General features: G+C 43.0%; 1 protein-coding gene across 1 annotated transcript in view; it reads left to right on the top strand.

Annotated features, from left to right (window-relative positions):
• Positions 1–210: 210 nt before the first annotated feature.
• CPO (carboxypeptidase O) overlaps positions 211–26,586 on the top strand; it is a 189,539-nt gene continuing 163,163 nt past the window's right edge. Inside the window, exon 1 of the mRNA XM_066576096.1 lies at positions 211–259. The gene's annotated coding sequence lies outside the window, so the exon portion shown is untranslated. The remainder of the gene's footprint in view (positions 260–26,586) is intronic.

Raw genomic sequence — 26,586 nt, 5'->3', positions numbered from 1 at the left:
TGTCACTACATTATCATTTTAATTTAGCAACCGTTAACAAGTCAGTTATTTTTTGAGTATACATGCACAACTATGCATTCGTTTCTTACAGTCAAGTGCATGGAAAACTAGTTTTTGAACTTCGTACAAGTATATCATGACCTCTTGGTTGCCTGCTTGCCAATAACCATTGTTACTTTCTCTACATCCTCTTTAAAACAGACAAGGAGGGCGATGCACTTCAGTAGTTTCTTCAAGCACAAGTCATATGCCTGCCCAGGTAAGAAAAGCACTGCTCTCAGTCGTTAGACGCTGCATGCAGCTTACCATTCTCCTGTTTTATAACTTTTTACATATAGCTATTCTTATATAATCCTTTCAAGAACGAAAAAAGAAACGTGTACATATAGGAATTGTGCAATGTTTGTTATAAGCCTTAGGACAGATGGAAATGGTGCAGCCCTGCTTTTACACAGTTTATAGTATGTGGTGCACCTTTCTTTATTCACTTTGAAGCTTAAGTGAATTTGTTTTGTGCTTTTATTTTTTCATATCACACTAAGGGTTGTTTCACAGCTGCACTTGGGGTTCTGCATTTTTGCTCCATTCAAGAAGCAGGAAAGGGGAATCCCTACGGCCGAGCGGCTTTGTCTTAGCACCAATTGGACCCATTGACTATAACGGCGTCCGTTCACTTTCTGCTCAGTTGCCCGGCTTTTACCCAGAAAAAAAAAGGGCTGCATTCCGCATTTCTTCTGGCTGCATCTGCAATGGAACTTCCGGACGGAGGCTCCAGCACAGATGTGAAACCACCCTAACATTTGTATCTGCTACTTATATTAAAATAGTCCTGATAGTCACACATGCACCAATTTGTAATGTACCTGATTCATACATGTCCCTGATTTGTACATTATTCTATACATCCATGAATCTCATAGCAAATGCATTGTTTTTATTCTGATTTAAAGAAGACCTGTTGCAAGGTAGAGTCAGCCGGGCTGGCTGCATAGCTTTACATCCGCAGTCCTACTGGCTCGACAACATTTTTGTTTTTCATACTCATCTCTGAGGCGGTCAATGTGGCTCTCACTGCTCACTGTCAGTGGGTCATGTTGGAATTGACAGTCTGACATCTCCCACTGACAGTGGGCAGTGGTGACCACACATTTGAGTTAGACTTAGGCCGGCTGCACATGACCAGGTCAGATTCCTCATGTGGGAGCCTACAGCAGAATCTGACCCTGTGCCTGGCTGCTTGTACCTGTCATTCGGTCATCTTTTCTGTGCTGCGGATGGTGTGCACGGCTCACCCCATACGGAATCCACGACCTTTCCACAATGTCAATTGTGGAAGGGCAACAGTTCGTACGGTTTTCTCAAAAATAGAGCATGCTGCAATTTTTTTTTCCACGAGTGGTCGGGACCAGGCATACATTTCTATGAAGGCACTTCTTCATGTATTCAGCATACCGTGTGCTGGGTGAAATCTTACTAAGGCTGGCTTCATACAGGCGTATGTGCATAAACACCGGAACGTTGCGCTTTTGCGCATTTTCTTTGTGCATTTTACCGTATTTTGTGTTGACAGGGACATTTCACATGGATGTGGGACATACCCATGCCATGATTTGTAAGGCTATGTAGCCTAATTCATTCCAGATGCGTTCTTTTTCCTGCAAAATTGCGAAACATAAGTGCAATTATGTGGGTATTGGGTGCGTATTTGCACTATGAAGCCTCTGGTGCATAAATGCGCACTAAAACAGAGCATGCTTCTTTCTTCTGCTCATGCGTAATGCGCGCCCGAAAAGCGAAAATTAAAATGGGTACTATTCTCTGCGTATTGTGCGTGCAAACTATGTGCACACAAATACATGCATAGGAAGCCGGCCTGAGCCTGGTGCTGACAATTCTGGACTTAGTAAATTTTCCTCTATGTTTTCTTTAAAACAATATGGTATTTCAGAATCAAACATAGAGGCACGTTTTTTAAACATTTTTATGCCAGTTTCTGACGTAAAAAGTTTCATATTTTTGTGCAAGTGGGTATTTGTGCAACAATTTGTAACTTGTCTTCATTCTGCACTGGTCCCACGGTGTTGTGAAAAGTGGGTGCGGTTTTTCGGGAGGGGATGCAGTTGCTACGGACCAACAAATTTATGTATAATTTATGCCAGAAACTAGTTGGACCTGTCATAGATTTGTGAGAAGACACATGGAATTGCTGTGATGTACTCAATACATGAAGAGGCATGTGCTTCTTCATATATTCATCAGAACGTATGCCAAGATTAATTATACTAAACCCAGCATCAGAGGTTCTCACATTTATAACTCAATATTTATTCATGTAAATCATAGATGATACCAGAAATACAGTAATTCCTAATTAGAAAATCAAGACACTATGCCATTTAGACCCATTCTGTGCAAATATGGACTTAAAGGGTTTTTTTCCTGAGTTTTTACCACTTAAATGGGCTGTCCATGGTAAAAAAAGAGATTCTATACTTACCTGTCCTGGGTCGCTGCACCTCCAGCACTGCACCTCCAGTCAATCACCAACCTTAAAGGGGTTGTCTCGCGGCAGCAAGTGGGGTTAGGTACTTCTGTATGGCCATATTAATGCACTTTGTAATGTACATCGTGCATTAAATATGAGCCATACAGAAGTTATTCACTTACCTGCTCCGTTGCTGGCGTCCCCGTCTCCATGGCTCCGTCTAATTTCGGTGTCTTCTTGCTTTTTTAGACGCGCTTGCGCAGATGGGTCTTCTCCCTTCGGCTCGGCTCAGCAGCATCGGCGTTTTGGCTCCGCCCCTTGTAAGCGTCATCGCGTAGCTCCGCCCCATGACATGTGACGGTTCCAGCCTCCTGATTGGCTGGAATCGGCACATGTGACGGGGGCGGAGCTACACGATGACGCGTACAAGGGGGCAGAGCCAAACCTCCGCTGTTGCCGAGCCGAACGGAGAAGACCCATCTGCGCAAGCGCGTCTAAAAAAGCAAGAAGACACCGAAATTAGACGGAGCCATGGAGACGGGGACGCCAGCAACGGAGCAGGTAAGTGAATAACTTCTGTATGGCTCATATTTAATGCACGATGTATATTACAAAGTGCATTAATATGGCCATACCGAAGTACTTAACCCCACTTGCTTTCGCGAGACAACCCCTTTAATGGCTAACCGCTGAGCTCTGTGATTGACTGGAGTAGCCAGAAGGCCCATTTACACCAGCCGATTATCACTTTAAAAAAAAACGCTAATTGGTGATTGTTTTAGCGATAATCGGTGCGTGTAAATGTGCACCCATCATCCTCTTTTCGGGCACTGCTGGCTGATCATTAAATTCAGTGCAATATAAAAATCGTCACTCACTCTTATCAGCAGTTCTCCACGGGGAGTGCCGATAGCATTGTTTCCCCATGGAGAACAAAGGATCTGAGTGCAGATAATAGCCTCGGGCTATTAGCTTCATTCTGTGAAGGCTGCATTTGCATACCTAAATGGTATTTAAGTAGTTGAGTAGCTACTTAATATTTTATGCAAAATGATCGCGCAAAGCGGTCACTCAACTGTCATTTGAGCGATCTTTTAGCGATTATCGCTTCGTGTAAACCAGCCTTTAGATGTCTGGTCAACAGGTTGACTGAGCCTATAAACACAGTCCAGGCAGGGAGAATGGAGATGCGGCTGGATGTGCGGGAACCTGGTACGAGTGACTATAGGATCTTTTGTTTTTTTAACATGGGAAGCCTATTTAAAAAGTAGAAAAGTACGCCTTTCATATTCACAATCTATAGACTGAATAGATGGAGTTATGTGATGAATGCTGCTTTCTAGTGAGAAATATATTTAAAAAATTAGATGTGGAGAAAAAAAAAGATTTTTAGTTTAAGTTGACTATAGCGCCCCAGTTAATATGGAAATCGTTGCGTCAAAAAAAACTGTAGTTAGCCCAAATCTACCGTTTGTGCGCCTGTTCAGACGGCACGGGCCCTGACACATATACGCCAAGGCTGCAATGCAGTTGCCTCCCTTCCCTCCCCCTCGCTGGCTCACCTCCTCTCTCCTTTCCTCCAGCAGTTTGCAATGGGAGTGGGCAGGACGGGGGCAGAGCTAAGCACCTGCCCCCACCCTGCCTCTTGTCTGCAGCCAGCAATGGGAGGGAGCAGAACTTAGCTCTGCCCCCACACCCTCCCATTGCAAACAGTTGGAGGGGAGAAGAGAAGAGGGAGGGAATTTGGCAGTCCCGCTGCTAAACTACCTCCCTTCTCCAGCCGTTGTCATTTGCTCCCATAGGAGCCCAGCAGCGGCCGACGTATTCTGGCCAGAAAGATAGTTCTTGGACTATCTTTTCAGCCCGGCGCTGTATTGGGCGGCTTGACTAACTGATTAAGGTCCAAAAGCCAATATATTAGATAATAGTCATTCAAATTCACCACTTACGGGGGAAACAGACAAATCTCGCAATTTTCCCAAGACTGATGATGTTCAGGAATAGAGGAATTGGATGGGTTGAATTTCAAGGCCGATCCTTTTGATTCCATTGGAGATAATCTACTGCTAGGACTGTCAAGCTGCGGTTTGCTCCACAATGCTTACAGAAAACTCATGAACGCTTGGAGCATTGATGTGTTTTGGGAAGTAGGGAGAAATAGCTATTCTGCTCACAGGTATTGAAGGTGTATGGGTATTTCAGCTCAGATATGGAGATAAATATGAATCTGGCAGGACTGGACTCAAATTCAATTTTTGCATGACTGTTTAACTTCAGATTTGTAAAGTCAAGGTAATTTGCCAGTTAGAAATATTTCTGGAGCATAATAAAATAAAAAAGGGAACACATGATTAGATTGGTTTAAATGATATGCTAGGAAGAGTCAAATTATAAACCACTCAATTATCAATACTCAAGATACATTGGTTCAGACTTAAAGCCTTTATTCATTTTAAAGAGGTTTTCTGGGCAAAAACTATTGATAACCTATCATCAGGATAGGTCATCAGTTAATTGGCAGAGACCTGCTTCTCCAGATCCCAGGTGATCAGCTAATCAGCCAGCCCACTGTCAGGGCAGCAGGCCAGACACAGTCATCAGGGTCGAGAGCAGAAGTGCCATAGCTGGCTTCACTCCCATGAAATTCAATAGAAGCTGGAGTCAGCTATTACATTTCTGGCACCTCCGCTCCCGACACTAGCATCGGAGATCGAAGTGTAATAGGATGCAGCACTCCCATTGATTTCAATACGAGTGAAGTTGGCTATGGCCATCAATAGTTAATCATCAGAGGCCTGCCAAACAGGATCCCCAGCGATCAGATGATCACCCAGACCACTGTCAGTGCAGTAGGCCAGATGTTGTCATCAGGATCATGAGCGGAAATGCGATAGCCAACTTCTTTCCCATTGAATTCAATGGAAACTGAAGCCAACTATTACACTTACGGCACTTCCGCCTTTGGGGTCGGAGATGGAAGTGTAATAGGAGGCAGCGCTCCCATTGATTTCAATGAGAGTGAAGCTGGCTATGGCACTTCTTCTCCCAACTTGAAGACAATGCCCAGCCTATTGCACTGACAGCAGGTTAAGTGATTAGCCGCTCACCAAGGATCTCAACCAGTGGGTCCTCGGTGATTAACTATTGATGACCGATTCTGAGGATAGGTCATCAATAACTTTTTCCTGGGAAACCCCTTTAAGATTAACAAAGCCTTTAAGCTTGATCCAGCGCATCTTGAGTATTGTTCATTAAGTGGTTCCTAATTTGTCACTGGTCGTAACATCATGAATCCGGCTGACACTGATTTAGCGTATTGTTCATTTGTCTGCAGATGATTATGAGTGACAGGCTCTCTTCCTGGCCAAACATACCATTTAAAGCAATATAATCATGTACTTCCTTTTCTTATTTTATTATGCTCTACAAATGCTTCTAACTGGCATATTACCTTGACTTTACAAGTCTGAAGTTAAACAGTCATGCTGCAAAAATTTAATCTACGAGTCCAGTGCTGCCAGATTCATATTTATCTCAATATCTGAGCTGAAGTGCAAGGCTTAATTTTGCTGTACAGCAATCAGACGGAGGTCAGGTTGGCAGTATGATTTCCATAATCAATCATTGCAAAAGTGCTCCAAACCTGCAGCACTAATCCCCAAAGATCTGCACATCATAACAATATAAAGGGGAAGAGCAAATATTGACATCTAAGTAATATTGCCTCCACAATGTCAGGATGAACTCAATTAAGGAAAACGGAACGGTTAGTAGGTTACAAGCACATTAAACTGCTCTGTTATTTTACAATGGCTGTGCAAGCTTAGAACCCTTTCAAGGGAGATCATCTAGAATAAGTAGTGTTATTAACCCTTTTCACCTTCTTCTCCCCAGTACACCCATAACTTGTTTCTAGAAAATTACTCAGCTCTTTTAAAGTGATTTATGATTTAGAAGCATCTGCTGAAATCTGTTGTCCGTATAAATGTGCAATTGGTTTAGGCATTAGTGGTTAATGTATATAGAAAGTCCAGCTTCCAACGCATAGAATAAAATCCTCGGGTTTTAATTAATAAATCCAGTAAAATGCATCACAGATTAGACATGCACAGACCTTTCCGGGTCCTTAGTTACAGCACATTGTGTGGCCGCTGCGAACGCTTCTTTAGGGGTCTATTTTGCCTACTGGAAAATTACTGATGCAAGAGCGACATGACTGGAAAATGTGCGACCACGAAGAGTGTTCTTTATTGTTGGATAAAGCCAAAAATCCCTCGGTGCAAGGTCATGTGAGTAGGGAACATGAGGAACCACTTCAAAGTTGTCATCAAGAATCTCCTGAAGAAAGACCACTCGATGAGCAGAAGAGCTGTCTTGATGGACTTGGCGCACCAACCTGGGGGAAGGTTTCTGCGTCTTCATGAAAGATGATGTGCAGAGATTCTACGGAAATGCCGACATTGTAGGCAATCTCTTCTACAGTCAACTGGAAGTCCTTTATAACCACTTGCTCCACTTGTGCAATCATGTTGCTATCGAACCGGCCGAGGCTCCTTCAGTTCGTTCTCACGTAATGTTCACACTTCTTAAAACTGTTGCACCCATGAATGCACATTTTTCATGTCCATGACATGTTCACCGCATCTCTCACTCAACTGACAATGAATGGCGATGGGTGTACTACCATGCAGGTGCAGAAAACGGATGATTACATTCTATTCTTGAAATCACCATTATAAGTATTGAAAATGCTTCTAACTCCAGCTGCTGGCACGTGGGTTCCGTGCCTTCTGTCTCACTCACCCACAAAGAATGCCCGTGTCTTCTAAAATGTTCCCCACGTTTCTACCTGCTCCTGTTCCCGAGAAAAAACATTAGGAGATTTTAGAACTTGAATTCACCCAGTTTTTAAAATAGCAAATAGTCAATAAACAACTTGAAAAATAATCATGTGATACACTTAGATGAATTTAAGCAGGCATATGATAAGTCACCTGGTAATAACAGTCATAGCCGAGTAAACAGCAGGTACATGTATCACAATTAGAGTTGAGCGAACATACTCTGCCGAGAACCCACACATCCTATTCTTGTGTTATTCTTCTTTAAGATGTTCCCATTATTTTCTATGGGAGCGTTAAAAATACATCGTAATTGCATGCAAGCACGATGCATTTTTAACAAGTGTTGCTCGTTGTGATCGGCCAGTGGACCAATTTTTGCAGATTTGAATTGAGTCAGCCAGACCCTATTTTTGATGAAAATCTCTAGAAAATCAGCATTCCAATAATGAATAGTGTTGATGCCTCTTCAATGTATGTAGCTCAGTAGTTAGCACTGTTGCCTTGCAGTGCTGGGGTCTAGGTTAAATCTGACCAAGGACAGCATCAGTATGGAGTTTATATGTTCTCTTCGTGTTTCTTCTTTTCCTCTGGAGAAGAAGAAATGTAGTGTCTCAGTAGTTAGTACTGTTGCCTTGCAGTGCTGGAGTTTTAGGGCCACTTCTGACCAAGGGCAAAATTTGTATGGAGTTTTTTTAAAGACCCTACATATGTTGCCCTTGATGAGATTTGAACCTAGGATCCCAGCACTGCAAGACAACAGTACTCACTACTGAGTAACATCCATTGAAGAGCTTCCTCCTCCCGATTGCCGATTATTTTGGGAAAATCGGTCCGATCACTCCTAACCAATTATTTCAATAATCACATCACTATTTTTAACGCAGGAGACTACATGAAAATAGAACCTGGAAGTTAAGAGCAGAGAAAAACATGCAGTAAAAATGTGTGAAAATTGCAAGAAAATCTCATGGAAAACAGTCGGATTTTCACTGTCCAAAATTGCACGCGCCCACCTGAATACAGCCTCAGACAGCAGTAGCACTCAAACTGGTTGTCTGCTGTTTTAGCCCATCTATATTAAAAAGATCAATTAGTTGTGCATTTGGTCAAATTAGTTGGCGCACCAGCATTGATTTTGGCTGCCGTTTTCTTGCCCGTAAACTTCCTGTTCAGCAGAAGGATTCCTGACATCCCCCTCTGACTCCTTGCATTCACAAGTTGTTTATGCCCACAGGATCGCCTTTCTCTAGATGTTTTTCCTCAATCACGCTATTTCTGACATAGTCTTGATACCGTTGTATGAGAAAACCCCACAAGATTGGCAGTTCTTATAATACTGGCCCCGACTAGTCTAGCATCGATGACCAGGCCTCATTTGAAGGAGAAAGAGAGCTGTACCAGCAGCACCAGTCTTCTCCCCCCCCCCCCCCCCCCACTAGGTTGGACTGAATAACGCTTCAGCCAAAAAAAGGAATCCAAACCTATGTTTCCATAAAAGATCCGAGCATTGAAGAAATACTTTGGCAGCATAAAGAGGTGCTGAATAAAGACAAAAAATGTGTTCCCCCATCACAAAAATACAGCTGCGTTTCAACCCTAAGGTCGACTCTTTATCAAGCTCGCTGCCAAAGCATTTCCTCAATGCCAGGCCTCATTTGAAGTCCTTCAGATGACTAAATTCTCCATTCTAATATGGTTTCACACTAAAACTGATCCAAACTTGATCACTTGATCTTATGCTGCACTCCGGGGTCATGTGCCTAATTTTGATACAGAGAAGCTCCAATTGTAAAAGGACAGGTCTCTCTAATAAAGTGTCCATTCAATGTATGTACTGCATGTCTGCTCTGAGTATACACCATAATGACAATCATGACAATATTAGAATAGATGTCTTTCCTTCCAGTACATGGAGGGTTAACTCATTACATAACACGGTGCTGTACATGTCTGTATAATCTTAGGTCTTCTCAAGGAAGAGATGCTTGCGATAAAAGAATGCTTACATTTCCTATTCGCTTTTTATTGCTACTTCTGGCTCCATGGTAACAGTAGGACTGCTGTGGATACCAGTATGGATCCTTTGTATGGAGATATACGTAACCTTTTCACTGCTGCCTGCACTTGCGTTACATAATGCAGTTACTAATTTTCTCTAGCCTGTCAAGATGCCAAAATATATAAAATAGAGTGAAGGAGTAAGATGCAGCGCAGCCATCCAGTTCGGAATACATTTTATTCACCCAACATGATGCTAGTGTGGGGCTTCAGAACCAAAAAGAAAATCCAAAATATAGTATACACAGCAATGTATTTAAGATTTAAAGTGAACCATATATACTGTATGTTATTAAGGGCCAAGCATAGGACTACAAAAATTTGGAATAAAAGCAGAAAACCATGAAGAGAGAACCAAAAGTAGCAGTATATGCACCTCACCTGCTCTCCCACCGCTCCTATTCCCCGGTACCCGGTCTTCACTTCCATCTCTACTGAGCCAGTGATGACATCATTGACACCATTGGTCACTACAGCCAGTCAGTGGCTTACTTCGGCCGTAATTACCTGCAGCTGTTACATGTCCCCGTGTTGGGACGTCATTGCAGAGGTGAAGAGTAGTACAGGACCAAGCATCGACACAATGGGAGCCTATGAGGTGAGTATTGCTATGAGCAAATTTTCTGTCCCCTGATATAACCCCTTTAAGTTCTTCTTGGGAGCAGCATGCCCCGCTCCTCAAATCCTAAGAAAATTAAAAATTAATTAACAGACCTCTGGACAAACCTATAAATCCAATAGCAGGAACATGGCTTCCATTGCTTCTCCTTTCTGGTCCCTGCACTACTAATGCTGAACATTATCCTGTGGCTCCTGATGTCCAATAGTCAAGTGGAGTTTGGATGAAAATAACAGGCAGTATTGCATTAGGTGATCTTTGTGCTCTTTGTCTGTACTACAAATATGAACCTTGTCTTGACTAACAGCACACGGACTACAGATAGTGAGGAAGAAGCCAAAACACGTTGCTGCAATAAACTAGTATCACTGAACATCGGACCATATCCTGCACCTATATTATATGCCTTCTGGGATCAGGGGTGCCGCAGACCAGGCACCCTTGAGAAGTAATTTCCTTTCAAAAATTGCCTTATCTTTTATCCACTGGAGTGCTGAGATTTTTTTACACAGTTTGTAAACTTCGCCCCCTCTCTGGCATATACATGCCCAGAGCCAGGTCATGATGCTCTCCCGAAGGGATGCCTTTTTTGGACCAGTGGATTATAAGAAAAGTACTTTGCTGGATTAATTAGTACGGACCTGGATCAGATGACGGACCGGGACCCACTTTAAAGGCAGACCGGTTACGTCACGGTGAGTCCACAAATTCTTTTTCTACTATTATTTACATCTTTAGATTTCTATTTCCCATTGGAGCGCTGCCTTTGAACTTTGCCTGAGGACATGGTGATGGCAAATTCAGTAGGGTTCAAGAGGGGAATGGATGTTCTAGTCACTAATTACTTCAGAACGGTCGGTGATCCAGGGATTATTCCAGATTGGAGTCTGGAAATAATTTTTTCAGTTAAAGGTGGAAAATTGGCTTCTACCTCATCGTTTTTTTTTGCCTTCCTCTGGATCAACATTGGGAGGTAATAAGCAGAACTAGATGGACATAGGTCTTTTTCGGCCTTACAAACAATGTTGCTATATTTATTATTAGAACTCAGATATCACACAGACTAACAGTCTGAATTCTTTTCTCTGTTACGACTCTAAAATATTAAACAACTTCTGCTCCTGCACATTTCTTTAAAGGAAAACTCATTTTTCACTTTGTAATTATTCACCATTCCTTCAGACTCGCTAATGAATAGTTTTTTACATGAGCTGTTTACTAATCCGCGGTCTGAATATGTCTGGGTCATTGCCATTTCTTACTTGTGACTTTCTTTGATTTTGGTTTTCTAAAACTTGTAAAAGATAATGGCTGCCATTACAGCTCCCACAGCAATTGTCATCCAGCTTTCCCAGGCTCCCTATTAGCCAAATCTGCTTCATGAGACAGAGATACAGAATTACCTGATTTAGTCATATATAAAGCTAGTAAATGGCATGAAGAAATTAGTTAAAATGTGCAACTGGCATGTAAAAACAGGATTTCAGTAAAGCTCCAACTAACAAGAGTTTCACGACTGGAGTCCGGGCAGGCAAATCCCTAGTCCTACCCGCAACTCCTGTTCCTACCTACTTGCCCCCCTAGGCTCGCTAAGGATGCGGGGCACAAGTCAGACTCACAGACAAATACAGGTAGACACACAAACACAGGTCAGGAAATCTGGGTTGGCAACAGGAGAGAACGAGGTACCAGGGGTCAGGCGTCAGACGAATGCAAGGTCAGGTCAGGTCAGGTCAGAAGCTAGCGAGTCAAAACAGGGAGTCAAATACAGGTAACACGGGTGTAGCGGGAGACCAAACATACACTGGTAATCCCTGAAAGAAACTGAGCAGTTTAAATGCTGTCAGAACTCCCACCCCAGCAGCTGATTGGGGCGGGCAGCCTGACAGCAGTAGGACCCAATCACAGGACACAGGGAGAAACAGGCCCTAGTGCCTGCTAAAGACAGGCAGAGACCCAGACATCAAGCAGCGAGTGCAGAGCAGAGACCCAGACATCAAGCAGCGAGTGCAGAGCAAGCGTGCCCAGGTGTCATGGCAACGGGAACGCGGCAGGGGCGGAGCCCGCCATATCGTCAGCAACCTGGCTAACTAGGTGCATGCTCCCTGTGCATGGAAGCGCACGCCCAGAGCCGGCGTACCAGATAACGGTGGCCATTGATGGTCACCAAGACCGTGGTCCCTCTGCGCTGCACCCCTGCAGCCTGAGTAATAGGACCAGGAGTGTGGGCACGGAGGCCCCCAGAGCCACCAGACCTGACAAGGAGAATGGCCATAGTAGACATAAATATCATTTATTATCTTATATGTAAAAGCAAAATGTCTTTGTGTTGTATACAAATTCACAGTTTCGATCCAATTGGAGAAAAATTTTGTATGAGCATTCTTCAGCACCAGGCGACGAATACTGGCATAATTAAAAATCAAAATCTCACCGACTTACCCTGTAATTTTTGTTGCTAATAGCAACCAATCACAGCTGAGCTTTCATTTCTTATACTGCTGAGGTACAATTAAAGCTGCGCTGTGATTGGTTGGCATTGCTAATACTACTGAGGTAAATCAGTCCTAAATAGGAAAAGTAAAGGGTTTGCAACTCGATTATTTAATTCTAAGTGTAAAAGTAAGTGACCTCCTATGTAATGTAACTAATAACACACATCTGTACCGGACAAATAGGAAATTTGGCACAACCATTCTTTAGGTTCTAATTAGGCAGAGTAAAGGGGTCGCAACTTGATTATTCAGTTCTAAGCGCAAAAGTAAGTGATTCCTATGTAATGTTAGCGAACTTCGCCAACAGTGTCTGCTGGTGGCACTTATGTAGCAACTAATGACATTAATGAACATTTCAGCTAAAAGAAATATTGCTGAGGATGATTGTGCGTAAGGTTGATGCACCAATTGTGCAAGCCTCATAATCAAATATTTGACGAATTAATGATTAGGGACCCCTGCAAAATAGCATAGTTACATTAGTTATTATGTAGAAGAAGGAAAGCCCAATTATCAATAACCAACCCCTGCACTTATAGCGCCGTGCAACGCACCAGTATATCACCTAGTTAGTAATATTTCTTCATATACAATTACAAATGAGAACCTTCCAATAATGGCCTGCATAGCCGTGGGAAATCTCAAATTCCTGCAGTTGCATTGCTTGTCTGTTAGCAGGTACAGGTTATTGTACAAATCCTACAGCCTATGGTCGGACAACATACTTTAAGCCCACACACTTCAAAGTACCATGGGCAAAATTTACTAGCCGCAGAGCAGACAAACTACACTTTGGTGTGGGGGACATTTCAATTCCCTGTTTGTGGCCTCAAACGTTGCTCAAATTTGCAAGTCCGGGCATCACAAATTATTTACCGGCATTACACAGCGATCTGTGCAGTGGTGGGGAGTAACATGTTTCAGTACAGAATATACAATATATACTCTGTGACCTTCTGTTCTCACATATCGTGATGCACTGGCATTGCAGCCAAGTAGATGGCAGTGGTTTTTAGTGAATATAAAACAAAAAAAATCCTAACTGGAAAACAGCAAATACACAGATTGTGTGTCAGTAGGCTGAGACATTGTTCAAAGTCAGAGTCCAGACAATACAAATTATTTGCAGGCATTATGCAGCTACTCTGGGATGAGGGGAAGTAACTTTTATCTGCAGAGTGTATGTAGCAGCAGAGTAGACAGACAAACTGCTTTGGCGGGGGGAATACTGTAGTTCTGTGTGGTCTCAGACGTTGTTCAAAGTCACAAGTCCAGCCAATACAAATTGCACAGCTATCTGTGGGCTGAGGGGAAGTAACTAATGTTGTGCAAAACAGGGACAGTTAAAAGAATATATACTCTGTGGCCTGCTGTTCTCACATTTTGTGTCTTACTGCTCTACTGCTTTTCTTTGGAGGTGGAGAAGGCCAGTGCTTGGGTCTTCTGTTCAACTGGTAGAATTTGCCCTTTTCAATCTATGACATTGCTTTTAAAACAAGCAGCATGCCTGCTGTCTTGCTTAGCGTAATTTTGGTAGCTCTACAGCTTTTCCTTGGTGAAGGTCCAGCCTTGGCTATTCTGTTCACCTGGTAGAATTTGTCCTTGCACAGTCTATGACATTGCTTTTAAAACAAGCAGCACATGTGCTGTTTCCCTTGGCATAATTTTTGATCTAGGAGATCCTATGTAGCCTTTCTTTTATTTTCAGTGACACCCCTGTGCTACGACTGACCGCCATGCCACTGTACACTACATTTTACCAATTTTTGGGAGGAGCACGGTGTTCCCCAGATATGCGGCTGTATTCCCATGCAATTTAGCAAGCTTTGGCTGCATTAGGGACCTCTTAGAGGGCAACTTAGTGAACCCAATTTTCTCTCCCGTTGACTTCAATCAGAATCGTCCATTCCGATTAATAATGCTTTTGCTGAACTCGACCTGAACCGATTATTTCACTAATCGTTCATCAGTAATTTTGAAGAAAAGGATTTGAATTAAATGGATTTCATTACAGCAAATAAATGAACTCTGTATCTTCAGGTCCTCCATTGCTTACACTGCTTATATGCCAATGTTCCTTATCTGCTACCATCTTCATTACCTTCACAAGCCACTCATTTCATAATGAGGGATTAGTCATATAAGAAACAGTGTAATTGCCTGCAGGGTTTTTCTCAACTGTGCTGTAGATTGCTTTTTATCATTGCTTCCAATAATGCAATAAACAGTACACAGTAACATGCCTGGGTAAATCCCAGGAGCTAGAGAGACAGTAAAGATATGTAAAAATTTACTGCCGGTACCTAACTTTTACACCATTTCCATAGATCATAACTTGAGGGCTGTCTCCTTTAAAGTTCTAGCTGACATTTACAGGGTTCTGTGTACTATATTACTTTATCTAATATTAGTATTGAGCATTTTTCACTTGTGTGATAGTTTAGTGGTTGTAAAAATCAAGCAAGTTATCATCACAATTGCCCAAGCATGTAGTGAAGATAAAGAGCCTGGATATAGGCTGGCTGTAGATGTAGTATGTTAAGTGTCAACATATGGACAAACAAGTGGTCATCTCGCTTTACTATTGGTTGATTCAACCAAAATATGCATACTCTCATAAGTCAGATTCAGCCTGACCCAAAAGGAGAAATAAACTATTGTCATCCAATCATCCATACATCCATGCCATAAAATATAGGACACAGCCAGCTATCAGCCAATAAAATGTAATACAACAGATTAAAATTGTCTGTTTGCAACTGGTCTTTCAGGCCAGCTTCACATGGACATATTTGCACGTGTAATATGCAGAGAACAGAACCTATTGATTTTAATGGTTTTATTCACATTTCCGTATTTTGGCGAGCATATTTTGGTCATGCAAAAAAATAGAATGTGTTCTATTTTTTTGCATATTTGCACATCAACTTTCCCATTGAAGTCAATGAAGAGTGTGCAAATAGGTAAGGAGATGCGTGAAACACTGCGTAATTCCGCTGGAAAAAGAATACATCTGGAACTCATTAGAGAAATTAGGTAAAAGGTAAAGTTCCCCGGTGCAAGCACCGAGTCATGACCGACTCCTAGAGGGACGTCACATTGGGATTATAGATGAGTGAGCGTACTCGGTAAGGACAGATACTCGAGCGAGTATCGTCCTTACCGAGTACCTGCCTGCTCGCCTGCAAAGATTCGGGTGTCGGCGGGGGTGAGCGCTGTGTTGTGGGAGTGAACAGGAGGGAGCGAGGGGGAGAGCGAGAAAGAGATCTCCCTCCCGTTCTCCCTCCCGTTCTCCCCCGCTGCTCCCCGCCGGCACCCGAATCTTTGTGGGCGAGGAGGCAGGTACTCGGTAAGGACGATACTCGCTCGAGTATCTGTCCTTACCGAATATGCTCGCTCATCTCTAATCGTGATGTTTTCTTGGCAGACTGTTTTTGTGGGGTGGTTTGCCATTGCCTTCACCAGTCATCTTTACCCCCCAGCAAGCTGGGTACTCCTTTTACCGACCTCGGAAGGATGGATGGCTGAATCAACCTTGAGCCAGCTACCTGGACCATGCAGGAACTAAAATCACAACCTTCAGGTCGTGAGCGAGAGCTTAGGACTACATTATTAGACGAATTAGCCATTCCAATCAGTATGTGTTTGTGTCCTGCCTGCAAAAAAAAATACCCCATGCCTTGTGGGCAGAAAAAGTACAGTAAAATCCGCCGAAACGCGTGTTCATATTGCAAAAATTTTTAATGATCTTGGGATAAAGTTGCAAAGGACAATTTTCAGTTATAGTGATCTCATGTCTACTGCCAACTTAAATGGGTGTACAGCAATAGAAAAATCTGTCTGCTTTCTTCCAGACAAAGCGCCACGCCTTTCCATGGATTGGGCCTGCTATTGCATCTCACCGCTATTGATGTGAATGTAGCTCAACTACAATCCCATTTACAACTTCTGGCAGGTGTGGCTCTGTTTATCTACAGGAAAGCACCAAGTTTTTCGATTGCGGTACAACCCATTTGGAGGGTAATGTGATACAATCTTCCTGTTACATTATCTACACTTTACACTACATTATCTACTCTTCCTCATTGATTTAGTTGGTACCTGCCATGTTTTTTAAAATGGGGTTAAGTGCAATTCTCATGCTCCCTTGTTAACAAATGGGCAGATAGCAGTGAAACGATGAACAGGGAAATTATCTGAAAGTCTTCTTATTTCTCGTTTCTGCGGAAACCTGTACTATGTAACTGTCTTGCTGTCACCCACTGATTTTCGTCTTCCTTTTCTCATATTGTCACACTGCAGTGCCTTTAGCTAGCCATAGACTTTATATAACTGTAAGCTGAATGCTCCCGAACTCCCCATACACATGCACACTCAGCTCGGCTGATCATATGTTCTCATTGGCAGTGGCAGATTGGGAATCCAAAGTGTCCATCGAAAAAAATTACAAAATGGCCCCATATTGTAGCTGGACCCGAACCAGCAGCAACTGGGGCAAACACAAGTAGGCAGGGTCGGCAAAGGACTGGAGGTATACATTCAGGTGCCACCTATTTTTAACCCATTTAGCTTCCATGTTGTAAATGAGCATCACGGCTTGTCTTAAGCTTCAATGAAAGACTTTCAAACCATGGATATCACACCAGCAAAATCACAGTGAGGGCTATATGTTGACTGACAGTCAGGCTCTCACTGTAATGGCCAGGATCATTTAACTCCCTAGATGCTGTTGTCAGTAGTGACCATGGCAGCTAAGAGGTTATACAGAGGGAGGGGGCTCCCTCTCTCTCCCCATTGGCCCCTCGCAAATGCAATGACAGGATGCCAGTTGGTAGTCATGGCAGTTAGAAGCCTAGGAAATACCTCCAGGCATGCCACTACTTTATGCATATTAGGTGGTGCCTTCAGCACAGCTTGATATATGACTTTGCAGTTTAAGACTCACAATGAATAATTTTTTGCTATAATAAGTATGCCAAAGCATCATAAAAGGGCAAAATCATTGCATTGTGGGGTCCCGAAATAACTAAATAAATATTATTAAAAGTTTCTTAATGTACAGAGTTAAAAAAAAAATTTTTTTGTTTTATTTTGTAAACATGAAAAACACACACACACACAATATCACTGCAATTGTCATGATCAGTATAATTCCCTTCATACTGTCCTTGTGCAAAACCCACTACACTGAGACCAACATTACCAGTAATAACAGTATATTAGGCCAAATAATACCAACACACCATGATAACATATTACCACCACATAGTGATGGAATAATAGCACCATACTGTTACTGAATAAAGACCATTATGAAAAATAATTCTGTTTGAGAGCCACATAATACCCACAGACTCTAATCACATAATACCCCTACAGTATTACTGTATCAGTGTTACTGAACAAAAAATGTACAAAGACCAATGTTACACCCATACAGTGAAAATACAGTGGTAGATAACAGTTCGCAATACCAGTACACAGGGGCTCTGCATACTATATAAGTGATTACAGTACAGTTAACTCAAGCATCCACTGGTGATGTCCCCTCTGACTGGGATTGTTCATTTCCCCTTTCTTCTCCATCCAGTCCAGACCACCATCATGACTTCTCCCGGTCACAACTTGTCTCTGCTGAATTTTAACATAGACATCTTTGACTCCTCAATTTTCCAGCCACCTGCCTTCATTTTCCACATGTCTATACAGTCTCCCCATACATGGTGCCTCAGACAGTAATAATGCCATGTGCTGCACATCGTAATAGTATCCCCTTTTTGTGCTCTCTGTAGGCCCCACACAATTAAGTGCTATTTTTAGTGCCCCTACACAGGAATGCGACCCCTTTTTATGCCCCATTGAGTAATAATGCCCCTCCTGGCATACATTAAGTAATGATGCCCTCCCTGTCCTTATTTAGTAGTTATAATGCCCCTTCTAGCCGCCTTTTAGTAATGATGACCCTCCTGGCGCACTGCTAGTAATAATTCCCTTCCTGTCCCCCCTTTTTGGTAATAATAATGCCCACTTTTGTTCCCCTTCTGGCAATGCTTTATATGCATAAAAAAACATATACTCACCTGTGTTTTTCCTTCCATCTCCCGGGCCACTATAGTCTGCACCACACGAGTATGATGCTGACTTCCACATTGTCCTGTCAGGTGAACACTATGTCCAGTGTTTTGCCATGCTGGAGGTACCATCATGTGACAGCGTAACACAGAAGGCAGTGTGGGACACATGCTGCAGAGGCCAGGAGGAGAAACACAGGTGAGTTTATGAGGGTTTTTTTCCAGATCCGCACTGAAAAAATAAGTCTGCCCCTGTACCGACCCCTGTACCTGACGGGCCCACCGGGATCTTTCCTAGTGGGTTCAATGGCCAGTACTCCTCTGCATATAGGAGAGAGGGGAGTAAGTTGGTGCCCAATAAATCTAGCAACCGCTTATCTCCTTTGAGAACAACAGCATTGACCATGCTGAAATCAAACATACTTGATCCTTCTTTTTCCTCAATATCTGCCCTCAAAGAAAATCTAGGACGCCACCACAGACACGACATAGTTCAGCCGACAATCATCAAATGCGTATGATGACCAGTCTTTGTAATCATTACCTTGCAGTCAATCAAATAATTAGCCACGGTTAGACATCACTATTTCCTCCATCAACAATCGCAAAAATGTATTTAAAGATAAACTGTCAGTTCCTTGATAATGCCTGGGCTGCGAGTACTAGAGTATAGTGACAGACATGCTGATTCCAGAAGTCTTTTACTTACACCAATTGCTTCAAGAGTTTTGGAAAATTTACATTTCAAAGCTTGCAGCAAATTGCAGAGATGAGTCGGATGTGGCTCATTAATATTCATATAGCTACTGCCAAGGGTGTAACTAAAGGCTCAGGGGCCTGGGTGCAAAAGTTCAGCTTGGGGCCTCCCCACCTTTACCTGTACTCATACTCAGAGGCGTAACTTGAAGCTTCTGAGCCCCAATGCAAAATCTGTAACAGGGCCCCCAAATATAATACTTTATGCATAGTACTGGGCTCCCTATACGGATAAGAGTGGCCTTATGGGCCCCCTAAGGCTCCTGGGCCCGGGTGCAACCGCATCCACTGCATCCCCTATAGCAGTGGTGGCAAACCTGTCATTCTGCAGCAAAGAAGTGGGGGTAGGTGGGGACAGCTCTGAATATATGAATACTAATTAGATACTTTGGTCTCAGTTCTGAGGCCAACTGTAAACTTTGAAATGCAAATTCTCCAAAATAGACTTCTGAAATAAGTACCTCTGTCACTATAGTGTAGTGCCCGCAGTCTGGGCACCTAACAGAATCCCTTTACAGAGGATGTCCAGTTGTAAACTATTCATGACTTATCCTCAGTGTATGTTGTCAGTAGTAGATTGGTGGGGTTCTGTCGCCCAGGACCCCTGCAGATCATCTGTTTGCTCATGCCATGAGCTGATTTCTACAGGAAGCAGACAGCTCCATTTCAGCTACAGTGGCCAGGCTAGGTATTGCAGGTTAAATTCTACTTTATTTCAGTGAGAGCTGTGCCTGTAATACTAAGCCTGACCACTGAAGTGGAAGTGGAGCTCCCGTCCTCAGTGCATGAGCACACTGGCCCAGCAAACAGCTGATTGGTGGGTATCCCTGGCAAAACAAAAGGCCCTGCCAATCTACTACTGACAGCCTATCTTGAAAATTAATCAACAATAGTTTACAACTGGACAACCCTTTTAAACGTTGCAGAATAAGTTGGCGCTATACAAATAAAGATTATTATATTATTACTTTAGTGTTTTTTTATCAGGAAGAAAATACACGTGATACAATGACTTGAGGTTACAATAAACACCATGTCAACAAGACTGTTAAAAAAACAAGTAGAACACCAAGTGTTGCGAGCAATACATAATGTGTAGAGTGGGAGAGGAAAACTGAATGGGCTATATTCATCCTTAGGACGGCTTTACAAATGCATATGAGCAAATATGTTCACCTCAGCGCAACGTATTTGCGCAGTGAACAAGGTTGATGAGGTTGAGTTGCGCGTGCATCAGTGCATAGTACTGAACATTTTTGGCATGCAGTGCCAGTTCACACACGCGTGTGACACACCCATACCATGGTTTTAAAGGCTATTTAGCCTAATGAGGTCCAGACGTATTCTTTTTCCCATGGAATAGCACAGTTTATGGTGCATTTGTGCGCCTACTGAGCGCCCTTGGTGTGCAAATATGCAGTAAAACAGAGCAGGTCCTATTTCTTTTGCACGCACAGGAAATGTCCGCGCAAAACATGCTCATGAGAGCAAACTGACATCAGTGGGTTCTGTGCGCATTCTGCTAAACACATGCTAAAACTTGCCCAAATACAGTAATCTGAAGAAGCCCTTACTGAGACTGAAGTATATTGCTTATATTGGCTAGGTCTCATACGGACAGGTAGGCATGGTAAGAGGCTTTAGTCTGCCCCTGTCCTCTTCAATTGAAGTTACAAATTGAATGGCTTTGAGTACCTTTAAAGTAAATCAGGAAGGTTATTGGGATTGTTTGTTGTTACTTGCAAATTGCAGCACCAACTATTCTATCCATACAGTCCTGTGACAATTAGTGCACTTCAGTGGACCTCCTAATTGATTTGGAAGTGCTGCAATCATGAATAACTTTATAAAAGACCCTGAGGATGAAGTGTATTTTAACCCCTTAGTGACCAAGCTTTTTTTTTTTTTTTTCCATTTTTGTTTTTTCCTCTCGCCTTTTAAAAAATCTTAACTCCTTTATTTATCCATCGACGTCGCTGCATGAGGGCTTGTTTTTTATGGGACGAGTTGCATTTTTCAATGGCACTATTTAATGTACTGTATAATGTACTGAAAAACGTTTATAAAATTCTAAGTGTAGAGAAATGGAAAAAAGTGAAACTCCGCCATCTTTTGGTGCGACTTATTTCTACAGCGCACAAACTGCAACCAAAATGACATAACTTTATTCTATGGGTAAGTGCAATGGAGGGTATTACTACGCCATTACTACGATACCAAACTTAGGACTTATTCACAAGTCCGTATATCAGACAGGTTTTCACACCCGACCGATATACTGTGTCCCTTTCTGCAGGGGTAGGAGGCGGGCCAGGCCCCCTTTCCACCCTCTGGGAGGGGTCAGATGGGGCGGAGCTAAGTTCCGCCTTGTCTCGCCACCTCCTATTGCAAATAATGGTGAGGGGCAGAGAGGGGCGGGAGCTATATCGGTAATAAACGGTAATGATAATTAAACTATACTCCACCAGTAAGTAAAAATGGTATAACTTTACTAAATGCTGGGCTGAAATAAAAATAAAAAATCTCAATCTCAAGGTGGTGCCTGATAGGAATCAGACAGGAGGCTGCACTGCAGGGAAGTGGCTGCACTATCAGAGGAGACCTCCAGAGTATGAGTATGACAATCAGGGGAGGGGGCAGCATGGAAAAATGTGTTTTCACCGGAGTTGTCCTTTAAACACATAGTGAATTCACATCATATGCCAAGAAGTCATCACATAATCCTCGCTGCTCGATATCTGCATCACATTAGTCTTTACATTTTACTTGCTGCCCCGCATACCTTGCTTAGCCATTACACATACTTCATCATAGAAGCATTACACATCAGTATAACACTTTACATCTTATCTGAATCACAATCACTACCACCCCAGTAAGGCCTTGCATTATAACCCCAAACTATGGTGCCATTATTTAACCATTTACGCTAGCGTCACATAATCATAGTCTCGTGACTCTTTATCTCCCACCTTGGCCAGAGAGGGATTTCATCTCATGCAGTCCTGGGGATCGTAGTCCACTCACACTCGTTTTCACTTCTTTTTCCATCTGCGCTGTCCAAAGACTGTTCAAAGCAATCTTTGGCACCACCTCTGCGGAGTCCAGCACTGCGCTGTGAGTCTGGTTGATCTTCCATCTGGGCACCTTCTTTGACTACCCACTGCATAGCCCCTCTTACTGACCGCCACCCTGTTCTTAGCCCCCTGCATGCTGCTCTGTGCTCTGTTACTATATCTGCTGCCTGTCACACAGCTCCAAAAACTCATATAGTAGGCGCCTGTGGCGCCAAAAATCTTCTCCGCCACTTGGGGAGGTTGGCAGGCTTCGCCCAGCACTAGTTCTTTATCAAGGCTGTCCTAGGTGGTGACATGCTAGCAATGTCACTGCCTGCATCATCAAGGGGCTCTTCAGCCTTGACTGAGACTACAAGACAATGGCACCTCCTGCGCTTTCATTCGCCCTCCTCAGCCGTGACTCTCTGGCTGGTGAAGAGGCCTTTTCAGATAGCAGTGTAAGTGCACCTATGCTGGCACTGACAAGTGCCTTTCAAGTTTGGCTCTTTGCCAGTCTACGACTTCTCCACTTCCCCTCCCGGGCCAACTATTACCGACACTCGCTGTTTTTGCCATCTGAGGTGAAAGGAGAGGTAGCGCCAATGGAGGATATTATATCTATTTTCCTATGTGCTGCTGGCAGTGTAATCCACAGAGTCAGAAGTCTCAGTGGTGGAACATTTTATTTCTATTTATTGGGTGTGGATTTTGATACTGATCCGCAGTAAACTTCACGCCTTCAATGGAAAGGGGCGAAATCTGCTGTGGATCGCCATGAAATGTTTTTAAAGTAAATGTGAACCTTTCACATGCCTGAAATTCTTTTGCCAAACATTGAAGTGATGACAGTCTTCACCATTTGACGGTCTAATAGATTTGGGTTTGTCGGATATCAGGAGAAGAATTTCCACTGAGAGAATATTCAGATGTGACAGATTTTTGGCAAAAATGTCATAAAATTCATTCCATACATCTGAATAGAGTTGTATCAGGATCAGTGGATGTGGACCTGCGGTGCTGACTTTGGGCCAAATTCAGGAGTGACACCTGAGGAACCTCGGTCTTCACCTTTGGATGCCACCAGAGTGATCCCCAGGTTGTTACACTGGAAGTGGTCCCTGTAATGTGGCAGCTGACACAATAATAGACCAAGGTTCAGTACCTGAGCGTGTCAACAGAGACATAGTCCAAGCAATCCGGATTGGGGTTGGTAGTGTAGCATCAGTAGAGAAAATGATCTGGTGCTCAACATGGAACAAATAGGCCAAGAGTCGGTGTAGGCAGCAGACGGGAGAATGGTCAGTATAACAAGCTGTGGTCAGGAGCCAAAAATGCAGTGAAGTCAGGAACATCCAGAGTCAGAAACCAAAAAGTCTGTACAAATGAATAGCACCTTAAACTGCACCAAAAGGGACCAAAAACTTAGACACCTTCCTTAAAGGAGTTATCCTAAAATCTAAAGTTATCCCCTATCCACAGGATAAAAGATAACTTTATGATTGGTTAGTGTGTTACTGCTAAGACCCCCACCAATCCTGAGAATGGGTGTCCTGTGTGCCTCTCTTCCTTACACCGTGCGGTCAATTCACCACCCTGGAGTAATGTCAGAATGATTGGAGCAGTGGCCGATCATACACAGCTGCCCCCTTATTCATTTAAATGAGGCTGACTGAAATGGCTGAACGCATGTGCAACCACCACTCCATTCAGTCTCCTTCTTACTGTGGGGGGGTTACAATCAGTCCACAGTTAGAAGGAAGGGCAACACAAGATAATCTCTTTAATGGGAAGGTGTCTGATATAACCAGAGATAGTTCACAAATGGCAGGAGAAAAATTAGGATAGTGCATGCTGGCCCTTTAAGAGCAGAAACATGTACATATGCGCCCTCTATGCAGCAGAGAGTAATGCTGCAGGTGCCAAAGCAAACACCTACTGGGGGGCCAAGGATAACAAGCAATGTGGCCACCAGGGGTGGAGGAGAGCTAAGATGGCGGTCACAGCCGTGATTTTTAACAGGTTGTTTCTGCATCATGTGTAATGGTATATATGGGACATGCACAGAATTTTCTGCAACAAATCTCCTGCATGTGAATAAAACATGATAATAAAGTCCATGTGGATAAAACATGGCTGCTAATAACTGTATAGGTATATTCTTAAAGGGGTTGTCCCACTTCTGTTTTCCTGCAGGAAGCAGACAGCTCCGTACATTGCAGAGTGGCCCGGGTTGGTACTACCGGTTTATTGTCCTATTGAAGAGAATGTGACTCAACCTACAGTACCAACCCAGGCCAATGGGGCATAACCTTTAAGTTTCAAACTATTATTTAGACTCTGCGTAGCTGTTACTATTAGCACTGCCTCTTTTATTATCACTGCTACCATAAATTCTAATAATGCTAATAATAATAGTCAGGCATGCTTAAATTAACTAACGAAAATAAAATACTTCTTATCCTGCTATGCCCTAGTGATTGTTTTAATTGGAAACTTCATTTCACATGTAATAGAATCGGTAAATTATAGAATGTTTTATGTAATTATATTATTTATTTACAGATTCACTGAACACATCAACAAACATTCCACAACTGAACCCGCATGCGACATTTACTGCAGATAATAGAGGATGGCATTGTTAACCTATGCTCACCCAGATGCTTCCTGATACTCCCCCACTGTACCTTCTTATTAGACCCCCATCAATGACACTGCACCTTATCAACCCCCCACCAAAATGTGCTAGCCAGTCGACTTGTAAGCCACACAACACACACTTTGTCATGTAATGGCAGCTGCCATAAAAGAGAGCCAAACATCGCTTCAGTTTGCTGCAGGACGTTACATCTCCATGACCCTATACATCATACAGACCACTGAAGTGCCCACCGTGTAATCTACTCCTCTAAGATATACAGGTAGATTGCAATTGATAGGTTCCTGACATTGCATTGTGGTCATTAGTATTCAGAATGTCAACATTATACCATCAATATATCAATATTAATATAGCATCTTTCATAATATTAATAAAAACTACTATTATAGTTTGTTATTTTCTCACCTATTAAAGGGAACCTGTCACCTGCCTAAGGCCTCCTGCCCACGGCAGGGTCTGATTCCGACTGCGAAATCTTGCAGCAGAATCAGACTTGGCGCCTCTCAGAGGCCCTATACTCACCTCTCCGGATCCACGTGAGCGTCTCAGGCAGCGAGTCGGCACTGCTGCACTGACAGCGGATCTGAGGATCAGCTGATTAGCGAGGAATTTCCACTGATCAAATATTGCTGACTAATCTTGAGGATAGGTCATGAATAGGGAACACCTGGAAAACCCCCTTAAAGGGGTTGTCTCGCGAAAGCAAGTGGGGTTAAGCACTTCTGTATGGCCATATTAATGCACTTTGTAATATACATCGTGCATTAAATATGAGCCATACAGAAGTTATTCACTTACCTGCTCCGTTGCTGGCGTCCATGGAGACGAGGACGCCAGCAACGGAGCAGGTAAGTGAATAACTTCTGTATGGCCCATATTTAATGCACGATGTATATTACAAAGTGCATTAATATGGCCATACAGAAGTACTTAACCCCACTTGCTTTCGCGAGACAACCCCTTTAAGTTCTGCCTCCTAGCTCTACAGTGCAATATAATAATCATCTCATGCAGTAGAATTGAATTTGACATCTTTAGGCTTTATTTACATATATTTATATACACCGCGTCTTTATGTCTGACCAATATACGCGACCATCTGAGGCATTGGTTTCCAGTGCATTCGTTCACGCGGTTGACTATATGATTCGAAAAAACATCTCACCCCAAAAAATGGAACATGTGTGACTGAAAACTGCACCGACGCTTATACAGTGGCTGCAAAGGTAGTTCTGGTTCTATCTTTTAACAGCAGCGGCTCCCATAGACTGCTATGGGAGGTGGGGGAAAAAAGGGAGGGGGAGGGAGTTTAGCAGCATCCAACACTGTGAAAAGCTTACAGGTGCCGCTATATAGGCATTGGAGGGCATCTTGAGGATTTATGCTGAGCGAGGGTTTTCCGGGGTGTGACGTATTTTTTCACTAAAAGTGTCGCTCATGGTCGTGTGAATGGATGAGAAAACATTAAATATCTCTGGCTGTGATCACAGAAAATCATCCATTCATGCGAATTCACGGCACGGGCGAGAAAATGTAAAAA

The sequence above is a fragment of the Eleutherodactylus coqui genome, chromosome 8 (genome assembly GCF_035609145.1).
Source record: "Eleutherodactylus coqui strain aEleCoq1 chromosome 8, aEleCoq1.hap1, whole genome shotgun sequence".
In the NCBI taxonomy this organism is placed as follows: Eukaryota; Metazoa; Chordata; class Amphibia; order Anura; family Eleutherodactylidae; genus Eleutherodactylus; species Eleutherodactylus coqui.
The sequence above is the reverse complement of the archived record's forward strand: the minus strand, read 5'-3'. Positions and strand labels throughout refer to the sequence as shown.